General features: G+C 39.7%; 1 long non-coding RNA gene across 1 annotated transcript; it reads left to right on the top strand.

Moving 5' to 3' along the window:
• Nucleotides 1-6,737: 6,737 nt before the first annotated feature.
• LOC108425032 lies at nucleotides 6,738-7,893 on the top strand. Its single transcript, XR_001857675.2, has 2 exons — nucleotides 6,738-6,927; nucleotides 7,356-7,893. It is a non-coding gene; the product is annotated as an uncharacterized LOC108425032 (long non-coding RNA).
• Nucleotides 7,894-16,278: the final 8,385 nt, after the last annotated feature.

A 16,278-nucleotide genomic window follows, 5' to 3' on the forward strand; every position in this document is an offset into this window, starting at 1 on the left:
GAGAGGGGAGCTTTTAATTGCTCCCTTCAAGGTGTTTGCAATTGAGTGCAGAGCAGGCTCCATCACAGAACGACACAGCCTTTTGTTTTAATGGGAGTGGAGAGAGGGAAAGAGAGAATGAGTGAAAGAGCATATATATCACCCCATTCCTCCAAGTCTTTTACCCTTAGGTAGATGCCATTATCTAGGTAATTGTGTGCATATCTCCTCTTGTGTTCATTCCGTAGGCATGTAATCTGGATGGAAACAGAAGGTTTCAAAGAGACACGGTCGTTAAATCTGCATACTGACGCAATTACTTTTATTAACTTTTATTAACACTGCTTACATATTTATTTCTTATTTATCTTCACAAGGCCCTGGTCCTGCATTTTTCTTGCACATTATTTATTTATTTATTTATTTTCTTTCCCTAACATCCAGTTAGGCACCAAAAGCATTCAAAATTCAATTCTACATGAACATTTTCCAGTTGCTCTTCATCTCTTGGAATTTGACTGTTTCCGCCACTTCTGATGTATGTAAATGATCTCTGTTATGGTTGGCTGCATTGCGTTGGGCTTTCAAAAATTCACAGCATGAATGGGTGGAGTTAAATTGCTTTAGGCTGAGCTGGGCATACAGTTGAAGGCAAAAGTTTGAACACCACCAAGCAAATGATATGTGACACACCCTTTTCAACTAATTCTAGTGTGCAATTTCTTCAGTTCATCATGTTGGCCACAACTTTTGCGTGGGCAGCAAGGATTTGAGCCTGGGTTCAAATCCCCGACCAGGCGACCAGGGTCCTTTCTGTGTGGAGTTTGCAGGTTTTCCCTGTGTCTCCATTGGTTTCTTCTGTGTTCTCTGTTTTCCTCCCACAGTCCAAAGATATGCAGTTAGGCCAATTGGACACTCTAAATTGCCACTAGGTGTGAGTGTGGGTGTAAATATATATGTCTGTCTGTCTGCCCTGCGATGGACAGGTGACCTGTCCAGGGTGTATCCTACCTTCCACCCAGTGATTACTGGGAAAGTTCCCCCTGTGACCCAGAAGGATAAGCAGCTTAGAAGGTGTGTGTGTGTGTGTGTGTGTGTGTGTGTGTGTGTGTGTGTGTGTGTGGGTGTGTGTGTGTGGGTGTGTGTGTGGGTGTGAATATAGTTTTCATTTAGAAACATAAGTTAACCAGGGTGCCTAAACTCATGCATATAATATCATGCACACGTGTTTTTTTCTGTGACTTTATAGAAATAATATATTTTTAAAAAGCTTTAGAAGGCCATTTTAATATGGACTGTATGGACTGAAGAACGGAACACTCTAACTCTTTTATTTAAAAACAGAAAGTTAGGAAATTTCTGTGACATAAGCCCTTCAACAGAAAGGAGCTCTGAGACACTGACAAAGCCATCATTTTGTATACTTGCAGACATTTGATTCTTCTTTTCTTCTTTTCAGCGTTTTCCCATGATCAGCACATAATGTTCTTTGTTATACCTTGCGCACATTCTTTCTATCCTGAAGGCCTTCATGGCTTCCGTGACATACGTGTCATTGCTCTCCGGCTCCCTTTGATTTTAATACACACTGGAGGAAATCTGACAGTGACCTATTTACATTCTGAATATACACCCGTACTCTGACTTATTTGTATAGGCACAATGGAAGTGCGTGGAACACAATACAAAAGATCAAAGCTGGTAAATCCTCCTTGTATTTTCTTTATTGCCAAGATGCATTTTGTTTGTGGAGGTGGTGGGGGGAGGAGAGGAGAATATCGCAATTTTGAATGTCAGGGTCAAAGAGCAGGTTTAAAGTCACAAGGTAATATTGACACGAGATAATATTTATGTTACTAAAATAATGTGATGTTACACAATGTTACCTGTTGATAAACTTGAAAAAACATCATAAAGTACCTTAGCAATGTGTTGGACCACCAGAAGTCATTAAGACAAATTCAAAGTCTCTAGAACTGTACTGGATGTAGGTGGAAAATGCTGTCTAATGCTGTCCAAAATCTCTGGTTTATTTGGGTTGAGATCTGATGACTGTGAAGGCCATAGCATGTGATTTACATCATTTTTGCACTCATGAAGCCATTTAGTGACCTTTCATGTCCTGTTGATGAAAGAATCCTGAAAGAGAACACTCCCATCAGGATTGAAATGCTTCATTACAGGATATAAGTCACTTAGAATAAGTATGTATAGATCTGCAGTGACCCTTTCCTCTAAGGTGACAAGCAGATGAAAACTATGCCAGCAAAGGGCCTGTCACAAAGCCACCTCACCCCCCCTCTTTAGGGGTCAAGCATTCAGGCCAGTACCTGTCTCTTGGTGTATGCTGCACGTGCAGTGTTCCACTTGTCAAGAATATAGTGACTCATCTGACCATATCAACTTTTTCCACATCCATGTAGACGATTACCCAAGTTTTTATACTATAAATTTGCCTTTAAAGGCACTTGTATACAACATGATACCCACATATTATACACTGCTCAAAAAAATAAAGGGAACACTCAAATAACACATCCTAGATCTGAATGAATGAAATATTCTCATTGAATACTTTGTTCTGTACAAAGTTGAATGTGCTGACAACAAAATCATCAATGGAAATCTAATTTATTAACCAGTGGAGGCCTGGATTTGGAGTCACACTCAAAGGTAAAGTGGAAAAACACACTACAGGCTGATCCAACTTTGATGTAATGTCCTTAAAACAAGTCAAAATGAGGCTCAGTATTGTGTGTGGCCTCCATGTGCCTGTATGACCTCCCTACAATGCCTGGGCATGCTCCTGATGGTGGATGGTCTCCTGAGGAATCTCCTCCCAGACCTGGACTAAAGCATGGAGCGAGACATGATGTCCCAGATGCCTTCATCTTGCAGGAACTGCTGACACACTCCAGCCACATGAGGTCTAGCATTGTCCTGCATTAGGAGGAACCCAGGGCCAACCGCACCAGCATATGGTCTCACAAGGGGTCTGAGGATCTCATCTCGGTACCTAATGGCAGTCAGGCTACCTCTGGCGAGCACATGGAGGGCTGTGCGGCCCTCCAAAGAAATGCCACCCCACACCATTACTGACCCACTGCCAAACCGGTCGTGCTGAAGGATGTTGCAGGCAGCAGATCGCTCTCCACGGTGTCTCCAGACTCTGTCACGACCGTCACACGTGCTCAGTGTGAACCTGCTTTCATCTGTGAAGAGCACAGGGCACCAGTGGCGAATTTGCCAATCCTGCTGTTCTGTGGCAAATGCCACGCATCCTGCATGGTGTTGGGCTGTGAGCACAACCCCCATCTGTGGACGTCGGGCCCTCATACCATCCTCATGGAGTCGGTTTCTAACCGTTTGTGCAGACACATGCACATTTGTGGCCTGCTGGAGGTCATTTTGCAGGGCTCTGGCAGAGCTCCTCCTGTTCCTCCTTGCACAAAGGTGGAGGTAGCGGCACTGCTGCTGGGTTATTGCCCTCCTACAGCCTCCTCCATGTCTCCTGGTGTACTGGCCTGTCTCCTGGTAGCGCCTCCAGCCTCTGGACACTACGCTGACAGACACAGCAAACCTTCTTGCCACAGCTTGCATTGATGTGCCATCCTGGATGAGCTGCACTACCTGAGCCTCTTGTGTGGGTTGTAGAGTCCGTCTCATGCTACCATGAGTGTGAAAGCACCACCAACATTCAAAAGTGACCAAAACATCAGCCAGAAAGCAGAAAGGTACTGAGAAGTGGTCTGTGGTCCCCACCTGCAGAACCACTCCTTTATTGAGTGTATCTTGCTCATTAATTTCCACCTGTTGTCTATTCCATTTGCACAACAGCTGTGAAACTGATTGTCAATCAGTGTTGCTTCCTAAGTGGACAGTTTGATTTCACAGAAGTTTGATTTACTTGGAGTTATATTGTGTTGTTTAAGTGTTCCCTTTATTTTTTTGAGCAGTGTATATCAAAATGTCAGGACAATCTCAGCTCTCTCTATAACGAGCCTTTTTGGCTGGAAGCACTGGGTAAAGGGCCTGAAAGCTGAGAAAACATAATCTGGTTTTTGTCATTCATTAATATCGCTTGTGAAAACATAGCCTTATTCACATGGATGAATTGCTTGGTGCTTGAAAGAGGTTTAACAAAGTCTTAGGTTGACAAAAGTAGTGGAGTGCATGAAAAAAAATAGATAAACGTTTTCATAATCCTCATTGCTATTTTCCAGAACTGCTGCGGCAACTGCTGCTCCTTTTTTCCTCCAAATATATTGTTGGTGACTGTGGTCTAAGAGTTCCCTTAATTACTTCGTCCACAGTGCTTGCTTCCAAAGCACCTTTTGCTTATCAATATATTTTTTTACATAATTTAGCTGTTGGATTTTGTGATGAGGCTACAGGTAAGATTGCCTTCTGATGACTCTTCCATACAGATTATTTTTGTGCAAGATCTTCTGCATAGTAGAATTGTGTACCACCACTCTTGCGTCATTTGCTGTCACTTGAGGGTTTTACTTTGCCTTTCTGGTCAGCATTTGAGCAGTTCTATATGAGAGTTTTCTTGGTCTTCCAGATCATTCCTTGATTTCCACAGGTCCCCTTAACTGTCACCTCTTAATGACATGTTTTAAACTGCAAGCTAGAAGTGTTTCAATATCTTTGTATAGTCTTACCCTGCTCTGTAGACCAATTTTGAAGAGTCAGAGAATAATGATTAGTAATGACGATCCTTTACCTGCTAAACAGTCAATTAAAGGCCTAACAAGTTATATAAGTTGTCAGACTTTGAAGTCAGAAGGGTGTCCAAACTTTTACAAATACAAATAATAATTATCATTTTTTGCTGTTGTTAAAGCTCATTTATTACAAAGTAACTGTGCCCAAATTTTTGCATACAACAATTTTTACTAATAAAGATCTACCATGAATTCAACAGTGACCCACCAATAGAAAATGGCATAAGCAATGGTTTCTTAAATTGTCCCCTGTTAGCAGATGGACAATAACACCTGAACCCACTTTATATCCGCAGTGTGTGTGGCTCACTCATTTTAATATGGGTTTGTGCTGTGTATGTGACCCAGCGTGCTCAGAGAGCCTCATGCTCTCATTACGCTTTTCTTCTGCTGTTCACAACCCCTGTGAACTTTGAGCATAGAGACTGGTGCATAATTAAGCCACGGGGACGTGGGAGCACTTCAGACGTGACAGCCAATGAGGCAACGAAGCCCAGGCTTTAGTTTAATGTAATGAATAATTCCCCACTTTCAGTTACTTCATACAATTTCTAGCACACAGCATGTAATATGCCATTGCTTTGACACATGTACATGGAATAAGACTAGTAGCCTCCTGTGGATTTTACATTTATTACTGTTTGAAAAAGCACACGTACATTTATCAAAGCTTGTTTCAGAGCAGTTTTCAGAATCAATTGTATTAAAGTGTCAGGCTCCAGTATTCAAATATTTTCATAATTGTCATAATAGTGCCATGATGTGGCATGCAGAAGAAAAGATGACCACAAATAAAACATGTTTGATGTACGTTCTTTGAGAGGAGATGCTGTGCTGCACATTTTCACCAAACTTGATCAAGTGATCAAAGTCCCTCCAATACTCTCGAAAACAAGACTCCTGAAGTCTTCTTTATGTGGAACAGTAGGGTCCCGAGTGCAACAAAGCAGATACCAAAACCTACTAGCCTCTTGAAAGTTGGAGCAGCCACATTAAAAAAAAAGATAACATTCCTGTTTCATAGAATTCTCAAAATTGTTGAATGATCTAGTGAAATGGTTAAACGGGGTCATCACTTTTGGCAAACGCTGAAGCTAGCTGCTTTGAAAGAGCCGAATAAATACAGGCCCACTCCTCAGTGTTCCCTCCAAAGCATTACACCCTTAAAACATAATGTTTATTTTAAAGAATTATAGAGGTGTATGTTTGATTTCTTGCTGATAGTGGATCACATTTTACCAGGCAACAGTGGTGCATTTACTGTTATAAATACTTTACCTCTCTACATACTTACCCTTGTTGTGGTGTTGGGGTCTGTGGGACCCATTTTCAATGTTTACCAAAATTAAAAGAAATATGTAATTTATTATTATTATTATTATTATTATTATTATTATATAAATGTGCCTTTGCTGAAGAACATATGAAATTTTCAGCACCATTTTCAGCACCTTCTCACTGTTCACCCCCTACACATTTTACACATGTGTTGTTGGGGTTACCCCACGGGGAATAAAAGTGTGGAGGTGCTGTTGGCCTGTTGTTAGTGTTTGTGTGTTTGTGTATGTGCGTGTGTGAGGGTGGACGACATGGACAGGCTGCTGACTGGCTACAGCTGCTAAAGGAGAACCCTACTGTAACCCAGTTCACAAAAGCCTTTAAAAATATCTGAACAAAACAGTTAAATGATTAAGAATTATGCTACAGAACACTAGAACCACGAATAACTCATTCTTAATTCTCAGAGAAGAAAACTAATAAATATTTAACTGTAAAAGTTTAATGTATAAGTACTTCTGAGCCTGAACCAAGCTCAATCTATATGAAATGAGCTGAGAAAATAAAATGAAATAGACACAAATATTAGAAAGAAAAATAGGCTTTATTTAGTCTGTAAATATCCATTTCACTGATGTGTGGAGGTATTTCACGTCACTGATCCAGCCAGCCAATAAGGTGACCGGTTACATTAACGTGAGGGTAAAATCCTGCTGGACTTGGTGCCGAACTTCCTATTGGATTCAGCCAGCAGCCAAAGTGGTGTGTTTTCCCTGCGAGAGAACCGAGATAAGCTAAAAGTTAGATTTACTCAATAAATACAGCGCTAGGATTGAGAGAATCTTTTATTTATTTAAACTGCTCAGCGCTTGGAACTAAAAAAGCACTTCACCGGCGAACAAGGAGTTTTACTTGCTGACATAAACGGATTTTCGCATTGGTAAGTGTCCTGCATTGCAGATGCTATAGTCGATTATGCTAGGTTCGTATTTACTTATATACAACGAGCTAAATACTAGCGGTATAGTTGTTTGAACGTGTTCTTATAACTTTGCAGTGGAACTATGAACCAAAAGTAAGCTATATTTGAGATATCTGTCGAATTCCAGAGTTTGTGAGTTTTCTGGCGCGTGTAGTCACGGCCTGTGCTGCGCGCGGCCGAGGGAGGCGACGTTACGGCGCACGCGGCAGAAGTTAACCCTTTCATTCCCGAGTGATGCAGTTTTCTTCATGTTTACTGTGTAGAAACAATGTGCAGACAACTTTGTAAGAAATGCAGTTATATGTGAATTACGTCGGTTAAAGTTTATGTTCACGTTTATAGACACTTTGAAACATGAATTTAACAGTGATTTATGACCTTATTAGAGTCAAAGTTGGCGATGGCGATCCACACTGGAATATTGACCCTAAACAAGTGATTTGCAAGCAGTGGACATCATTTAATCTGTGAAGTTCCCTTTTCCTGTTGAGCTTTGCACTGAAGCCTTTCTCCAGAGCTGTAGGAGGAGTACTTACTTTTCTATTCCACGGACTGGAACGGTCACAGCCACATGTGCATTTGCAACCTGTGGAACACCAAGGAACATTGATTATACACACAAACACACATATGGAAAAAAAGGGGATACTGAAATTGTAATGGAGTCATACTATTTTACTAAATGAAACTGAATTGTATTATATTGTTGAACTGATTGAAACCGTGATTGAAGACTGCTTATTACTGTAAACTTAAAATTTAGAATTGGATGTTTTATTTCCTACCTGGGTAGAAGTAGTAGCTTTACTGGCTAATACAGACACAAATTTGAATGGGTTATTGTAAGTTTTATTTATTTGTTTTTTTTTTATTTACATACATGTTTCTTTATTAAATGGAAATTTGCATAAACTTCCAAACATAGCACAGTGGTGCAGCGTCGTCTCTTGGGTAGTAGTTTGCCCCGGCTGCGTAGGCGATCCCGGGATCGTTCTGATCGGCCCACAGTAGCTTGGCGTTTTCTTCTTTTGCTTGTTCAGTTAAACCCAAGGTTAATGATAGAAATTGCCTTCTGTGTTATCGCTTTTAATTTACAATTCTCTAACCAAGCTAACGCCCCACTGTCAGCTAGAATCCGTGTTACACTACGCTGGTCATTGGTGACATTTTAAAGATCTGGTATTTTTACGTAAATTGTTGTGGCTGTGCTCCAGCATCCCCCTGCGACCCTGACGGAGGAGCGGCTTATAAAATGGATGGATGGATGGATGTTGTGGCTGTATTGATTAAAAAACACAATAATGTGGTGGGTCCACCAGACCACTGAGTAACAAAAACATCAACACCGCACAAAGGTAACATTTCTTCCTTCTTCTATGAAAAATCAGCTGCTCAACTCTTCATGTTTCACATGATGAATGCCACACTTTTATTTCAGCAATACTACATGAGAGAGAAACACAAACCCAAACACTTCCAACAAGACATACAAACAATCAGTACATCTAACATCAAACAAAGACCAATGAAAACGAAGGGCAAACACAGGGCTTAAATACGACATCGGGAAGACAAGGGACAGGTGTAAACAATCAGGGGGGAGTCACAAAACAAGGGGGCAGGACTAGGGATATCAAAACAATAAAGCACACGGACTATCAAAAGTTAAACAAAAAGTATGTGACAGTTAAGATTAGATATTGCTTTGTCTTATTGCTGTTTACAGCCAGTGCATCACAATGGGAAGTTATTTTGGCTCAACTAATGTTCCTGCAGGTGTATTATAACTATTAATAACAACAGTTGCTTGTAATGTGTCAACTAACAGCAATGATTTGCCTCTCATGAAGTATTCATGCTGAATACCTGACCTGGGCCTTAAAACATATTCAAACCCTGAAAAAGTGGAGCTTTGAGAGAATAAAAGAGTCATTTAGTACCTTCCATGCTGACTTTCATTCTCATTGCACTGTCAACAGATTTCAGCCTTTGAGACAGCCTTATACGTGTAGGTTTAAAGTAAAGAAAACCTCTGCATATCTGTGTGTGTTTGTGTGTGTGTGTGTGTGTGTGTGTGTGTGTGTGTGTGTGTGTGTGTGTGTGTGTGTGTGTGTGTGTGTGTGCGCGTGTGCTGTCTCCAGGCTGTTTTGCGTTAAAAGCTGCTTTCATCACATTAGCAGACCTGCGCTTTGATCCTGTCTTTGACGGCAGAGACGATTGCTGTCCACACGTCACTTTCAAAGAAGACTGAAGTCAAAAATCTTACTGTTCCCTTTCTTCATTTCTTCTGCTTTTTTTGTCCCATTGTACCTGCTTATACCTCAAGCGTGGCATTTTCCCCCCTCTAGAATTTGATTTTGGCTCTGACAGATCTGTGACAAAGGCTGTCATCTTTTTGTAACGTCTCTCTCTCTCTCTCTCTCTCTCTCTCTCTCTCTCTCTCTCTCTCTCTCTCTATTTCTTCTTCACTCTTTCTGAGTACCTCACAAGAATCTTGAGAAACTTTTAATCTAAAGAGAGATTTGACGAACATATCTATTGCAGTGCTTTATTACTGTATGTGTACTGCAATATTTCAGAATGAATCATTTATTCCATTACAAATTTGCATATTGAATTATGCAGCAAAAGGTTTAGCATCCATATTGAAACTGTGTCCTACCTACTGAAAACTGCAGAATACAGTTCATTTTAACTGGTTACAGGTTGGTTAGAGGGGCAGCTAGGAATCATTGTGTCCCAGAGACATCAAGATAATGAGGTTGACAACCAGCCTAATTCATTATAGCTTCCATAACCCAAGGGAAAAATAAATAAATACATTTTAATCAAAACACACGATTGCTAATCTTACATTTAGTTGACTGGATACTGTAACAGCTGACAAAATACCATGGCAGGTAAAGGATGATTAACCACCTTTCACAGCATTAGGAGTAGAAGTCTGGGGGCAAATGGATGAAGACTGTGATTTTCTTGACATGTACTCAAATTGTTTTCTTTTGCACAGCTAACTTTACTACCACTGGCTGGCTAGGTGAGTAGCAGGAACTGCCACAGTTCAACTAAATTCCCACAATTCCAGAAGTAGTGGAGCCAGGTGATGCTATATTTACACATTGGCATTACACATATTTTTCGTTAATCATACAGTTGGATAAAAACTGCAGTGGTACATGACCAATAACAGCATGCAGCTGTGTGAACATTGCCATGGTGATAGTAGCTGGCAAAAGTTAGTTACTCTTGTTGGCGATATATTAGATTAGACTGCAGACATGTTTACCAGCTATGTGTCAGATATTTCTCAGTGGATGCCACAGAATGTCTTAAAACTTAATAATGAAAAACTGAAATACAGAGACTTGGTACAAAAGTCTTTATGCTTGATGTGAAGTTCATTTCTTTTGCTTGGTATACCAAACCTGAAGTATGAAATCTTAGACCCTGAGCTCTGTTTTATCCCACATGTAAGTGCAGTCACTAAAGTAGTTTTTTATCATTTGAGAAAAAAAATCTTAAAGCATGGATTTTCTACCTCAGAACAACACAGAGAAACTTGTTCATACAACCCCAATTCCAGTGAAGTTGGGACGTTGTGTAAAATATAAATAAAAACAGAATACAATGATTTGCAAATCCTTTTCAACCTATATTCAATTGAATACACTACAAAGACAATATATTTAATGTTCAAATGGATAAACTTTATTGTTTTTTACAAATATTCAGTCATTTTGAATTTGATGCCTGCAACATGTTCCAAAGAAGGGGCAAAGAAGGACAGGGGCATGTTTACCACTGTGTTACATCACCTTTCCATTTAACAACACTCAATAAGCGTTTGGGAATTGAGGACACTAATTGTTGAAGCTTTGTAGGTGGAATTCTTTCCCATTCTTGCTTAATGTACAACTTAAGTTGCTCAACAGTCCGGGGTCTCATGTTGAGAAACGTTCTTAAACTGTTGGACTATTTGCTCACGCAGTTGTTCACTAAGTGGTGAACCTCATCCCGTCCTTGCTTGTGAACGACTGAGCCTTTCAGGGATGCTCCCTTTATACCCAATCATGACACTCACCTGTTTCCAATTAACCTGCTCACCTGTGGAATGTTCCACACAGGTGTTTTTTGAGCATTCCTCAACTTTCCCAGTCTTTTGTTGCCCCTGTCCCAACTTCTTTGGAATGTGTTGCAGGCATGAAATTCAAAATGAGTGAATATTTGCAAAAAACAATAAAGTTTATCTTTCTGAACATTAAATATCTTGTCTTTGTAGTGTATTCAATTGAATATAGGTAGAAAAGGATTAGCAAATCCTTTTTTATTTATGTTCTACACAACGTCCCAACTTCATTGGAATTGGTGTTGTACATTTGTTACAAGTAGAGTGGATGACTGTGATGTTTTTCTTACTGGACTTCCTAGAAAAAAACTAAATGCCTCAGCATGCATCCTAACAAAAGCAAAACAGAGAGATGAAATCACTCCCAAGTCAAAAGAGCTACACTTGCTACGTGTATCAATCAGGATAGATTTTAAAGTTCTGCTAATAGTTTTTGACCTAGAGTGTCTGTCTGTTCATGTTCCAGCACGTGATCTTAGATCTGCAGGTACTGGCCTTCTACAAATTATCTTCTATTTAAATACAGAAAACATGGAGAGGCCTTGTTCAGTTATTCTCCTTCTAAACTGTGGAACTATTTTATTAGACAATCTCACTTGAATTTAAATTCAAAGTCTCTTTGGTATTTTTTATCACCTGTCTGTAAGGCACTTTGAGCTGCCACTGGTATTATTATTATTATTATTATTATTATTATTATTATTATTATTAGTAGTAGTAGTAGTAGTAGTAGTAGTAGTAGTAGTAGTAGTGTATTAATTACTGTCTCAGAAATCAGTTTATTTGGGTCCTTCCAGTAAAGAGGGAATTACATTTTGTGACATTCTTATTGGAATCAGATGATCCTTGTTTCTTTTAAGCAGTCAGAAATCAGCTGGATGCCCATTTCTACACCCTTGCTGTAGTGTTCTGTATGCTAGCCCATGGTTACAGTACATAAACTGTATATCATATGATGGCAGAGCAGAAAGAGCACATTCAGAACAACAAACAGTCTTAGTAATTTTATCAGACTTTTCAGGGTCAGGTTTAAAGGTCAGGTCCATTTTTTTACTGTGTCTGAAAATTGTGTCATTTAGCATCCAGGACAATTTCATTTAATGCCAAGCCAGAGTGTGTATTTGTGTGTGAGTGTGTGTGTGTGTGTGTGTGTGTGTGTGTGTGTGTGTGTGTGTGTGTGTGTGTGTGTAGGGCAATGGTGTGTGTGTGTTTGCATGTGCACGTGTGTACTTATGTTTCTGTGTGTGTCAGTGTTTCTTTATTTGGGTATGTATTTCTTTGTGTACCAGTGTACTGTGTGTGTGTGTGTGTGTGTTGCTGTTTATATCAGTTCACGTATGAATGTGTGTTTGTGTGCAAGCAAATGCACAAATGTTTGTGCATTTGCTTGCCTCTTTGTATCAGTGTGTGTTTCTGTGTGCATCAGTGTGTGTATGTGTTTCTGTGTATATCAATGAATTTGTGTGTGTGTTTGTGTGTCTGTGTGTGTTTCTTTCTATGTGTATTTGTGTGTGTCAGTGTGCATGTGTCAGTTTGTGTGTGTGTGTGCATTTCTGTGTGTATTTCTGCGTAAATCAGTGTGTTTGTGTGTATTTCTGTGTGTGTGTGTGTGTGTGTGTGTGTGTGTGTATGTTTGTGTGCGTGGTCTGTGTTCTGGTTGAGAGAGGTCTGTATCTCTGCATCTGCTGAGGGCTGCTGTCAAACGAGTTTGGGAGACAGCTCTGACAGGCCCTGTGAGAGACCACCCCTGAGTCAGCCCGGCCACACCCCTCCCCTCTCACAGGCAGCTCTGACCTGTCAGTCAAATTCACATCACTCTGCAAGATTAGATCACCAAGCACTTGGGTTTCCAAGAGGTCATTTGACAGTTACAGTAAAGTTATGAGAGAGAGAGAGAGAGAGAGAGAGAGAGAGAGAGAGAGAGAGAGAGAGAGACTTAATGACTCATTAGTCATTATGTTTACAGGTACAGTAATGGTTTGATATCAATCTAAGACTGCTAGTCTGACTCAGATATGATCACAGTCCAACTAAAGTCTTAGTGTATACAATCACAAAATCATTGTTGCATTTTTGTACCAGTTCATTTTATGATCAAAAGTCAGATAAAAAATCACAACTGATTGGGAACATTTTATGATGTACGTTTAAAGACAATAACTGGAATAATTTCCCACAAGCTCTCTAACACATACTGTTCTCTGGCCTAACTACACTCCTGGGTTTTATGAATGTCTTTTCTTTTATACATATCTAATACTATAATTCTCTCAAGACACAAAAAAGGAAAATCACTAATGCATGGCCTCAAGTGGGTGACTGCTTTTCTAAATTGCCTCAGCTTTGTTTTGAAACTGAAACTATTCATTTTATAACTGTTAATGCTGATCTCATACAGGGATGATAAATGCATAAATATGTCCACAATTCACCTGTTGCAGGTACCAAAGAGCGCCTGCAGAGAGACGACGTTCATTCTGTTTTTGGTCGATATAATATTCTGTGGTCTGTTTTGCATTCACATTTCAAACTAACTTCGCCACAGTTTCTTTGGCAGCAGACCGAGACTGACCTCCTCCACTTATTTTGTTTGCACCTTAATTGCTCAAATGAATCCATTTAACGGAGCAATGGTATTTTGTTTTGAAGGGGAATTCTATCAATTCCTAATAATTTCGCAAAATTAAATGACTATAATCTTATTTGAGCAGCATTCGTTTTACCAGAGAAGGTCCAGTAATGTAATAAGTGTGTGATGTAATTGGCCAGTTCATCTGGATCAAAACATCATCTCGTGGATGTTTACCTCAGCGTTATGCACCAGGCACCAAACGTCCAAACAATAAGTGTCTCATAAGTCAGTGCCTTCGAAGGCAACTATGTCCACTGTGTCACTGGAGTTTTCTGTTATTTTGTTCCACCCACGTCAGTGCGGGCATAGCATTATAGGCTATGTAAAGCAGCAGAGGATACAGCTACACTGCCATGGATGAACCTCAGCAGACAGCATTTTATACAAATGTTAGATTCGAACTTGACTGGAAAAATAGGAACATTCAGCCTGATCCATTTTCTATTACTTGGTTTTGTTATTACATTACTGAGATGTCAGTTTGAGCGAGACTATTATTAGTGTGGAGCTCTGATAAAAATTCCAGGAGATGACTCACTCTAGAATTATTACTTGCCAGACTTGTAAAAACTACGGACATGGCAAATTTGTACTGGATTAAAATCACGGACCTCAATTTACAGCACCTCCCCAGGTAATACTAATCCACCTCAATAGGACTAAGTGTAGGCTCATGTGAAATGTACCATTCCAGAGAACCTTATAGAGCTGGTGACAGGAACCAGATGTTCAAAACACTTAATGCTTCTAAAAGCAATATCACAGAAACATATTACATTAAATGGTTATGGATATGCTGTCTGATGCCTTGTTTTAGAATATGTTTGAGATAAGATTTTGGCCTAAAATCCATTTTTTTAATCCATTCATACCAGGGAGGTATATGCAAGGTGGTACAAGGCAAAATAATTCAGAACTTCATTTTTCTAGATTGTCCACTATGTTACTATTATTAAACATGAACATATTATTACACATACAATATATAAAGCCACATGTAGGTTCACTGGTCATTATGGATTGTAAGTAATATGGCTATATTTGTGTTGCAGGCTGCCATGTATGGAGATGAGGCTGGATGTAGTTGCAAGCAAACTTTAATAAACAAAACAAACTAGGACTAACACTGAAAATGATACCAAATAAGAAACTACAAAGCTTTTACGCAAGGAACACACAGAACAAGCCAAACACAGGGCAGACATGTAAGCACCACCTATGGCATAGTGTAGACTAGACAACCAATTACTGAAACAAAGGTGTATTTATAGCTAAAAAGAATAGGGACCACCCGGGAGAAGGAGGAAAAATGAACTGCAAATGGGTGGGTATCCTAATAGGGAAGGCGGGATAAGCACGGCACAAAGGAACCAAAACAAAAAGCAAAAGCACATGGAGAAAAAGCACATAGCTACAATAAAGGGGAAGAAACAGGTACACTCAGAGGGGCAGTGGGGAGACTGTGACACTGGCATTGTGATCCCTGGTTCCTATCACTACCATTGTGTAAAAAAAAAAAAATCTGGCAGTTTTTCTTCAGTATGTGGCCCAGCCTGATATTAGCTGGACTATTGGAGATATATTTGGATATGCAAGTCTTAGATACCTCCCCTGATGCTCATCACATGAACAATGACAGCTTTCTGAATCCAAAACACACAAGTGACTAAATGTACTTTGGGGGGAGAGGAAGAGGCATCACTTATGTTAAAGATTTTGACATAAATAGATATCTTGAGTTTAGATGGAAGGAATAAAGAAAATCCAAAAGACAGGGAAGTCACGCATGAAAAAAGGCATGTTTCACATTGCAGTTTAGCCAAACAAAACCGGTCTACCTGCACAAGGACTACAAAGGGTCTAGTATACAACTTGGTTCAGTTTCTTAGACTATTTTGTCAGGCCATGTTATGCATGTAAATGTAATAACTGACCTTTAAGAGAGACTGAGAGAGTCAGACACACAGACAGACAGACAGGCCAAAAATGGTGATTGCTTTGACCTGAAAATGTTTTTGCAGGTACAAACATTAAAGGTTTTAAAGTGGAATGAAAAGGGGTTTGTCAGTGTTAAATGACTGTATCACAGAAATGTCTTCTTAACGACACTGCTGAAAGACAAAAGGAGAAATGTCAGAAAGGAGGTTTTTATTTGAGTCTTCTTTCAGAGCTCTCAGAAGGTGATATGACATTGATCAGTTTGACAGTTATAATAAATATGTCCCATTTCATCTGTATATTTTGGCTACAATGAAAAATCCTTTGAATTTCTTGGCACATATTTCCCCTTCAGCTAAATGACAAACCAAAGGCTGCCTTCACAATGATGAATGTCCGTGGAGAACGCAGCAGATGTACTGATCTTCCAGCTGCCCTTTCAGTGCACTAGTGTTGGGTTATAAAGAGGGTGGGTGGTGGCCTCCGTAAATGACTAATCAAATACGAATAAGAGTTAAAGGTCAGGACTGATGCCAATCAAACCTACGCTCACCATCTTACATTACAAAATGTGAAAGTCACCAGTCAGGTTATTAGGATTTCCAGCTTTTTC

This window comes from Pygocentrus nattereri, chromosome 28 (genome assembly GCF_015220715.1).
Source record: "Pygocentrus nattereri isolate fPygNat1 chromosome 28, fPygNat1.pri, whole genome shotgun sequence".
NCBI classification, from domain to species: Eukaryota; Metazoa; Chordata; class Actinopteri; order Characiformes; family Serrasalmidae; genus Pygocentrus; species Pygocentrus nattereri.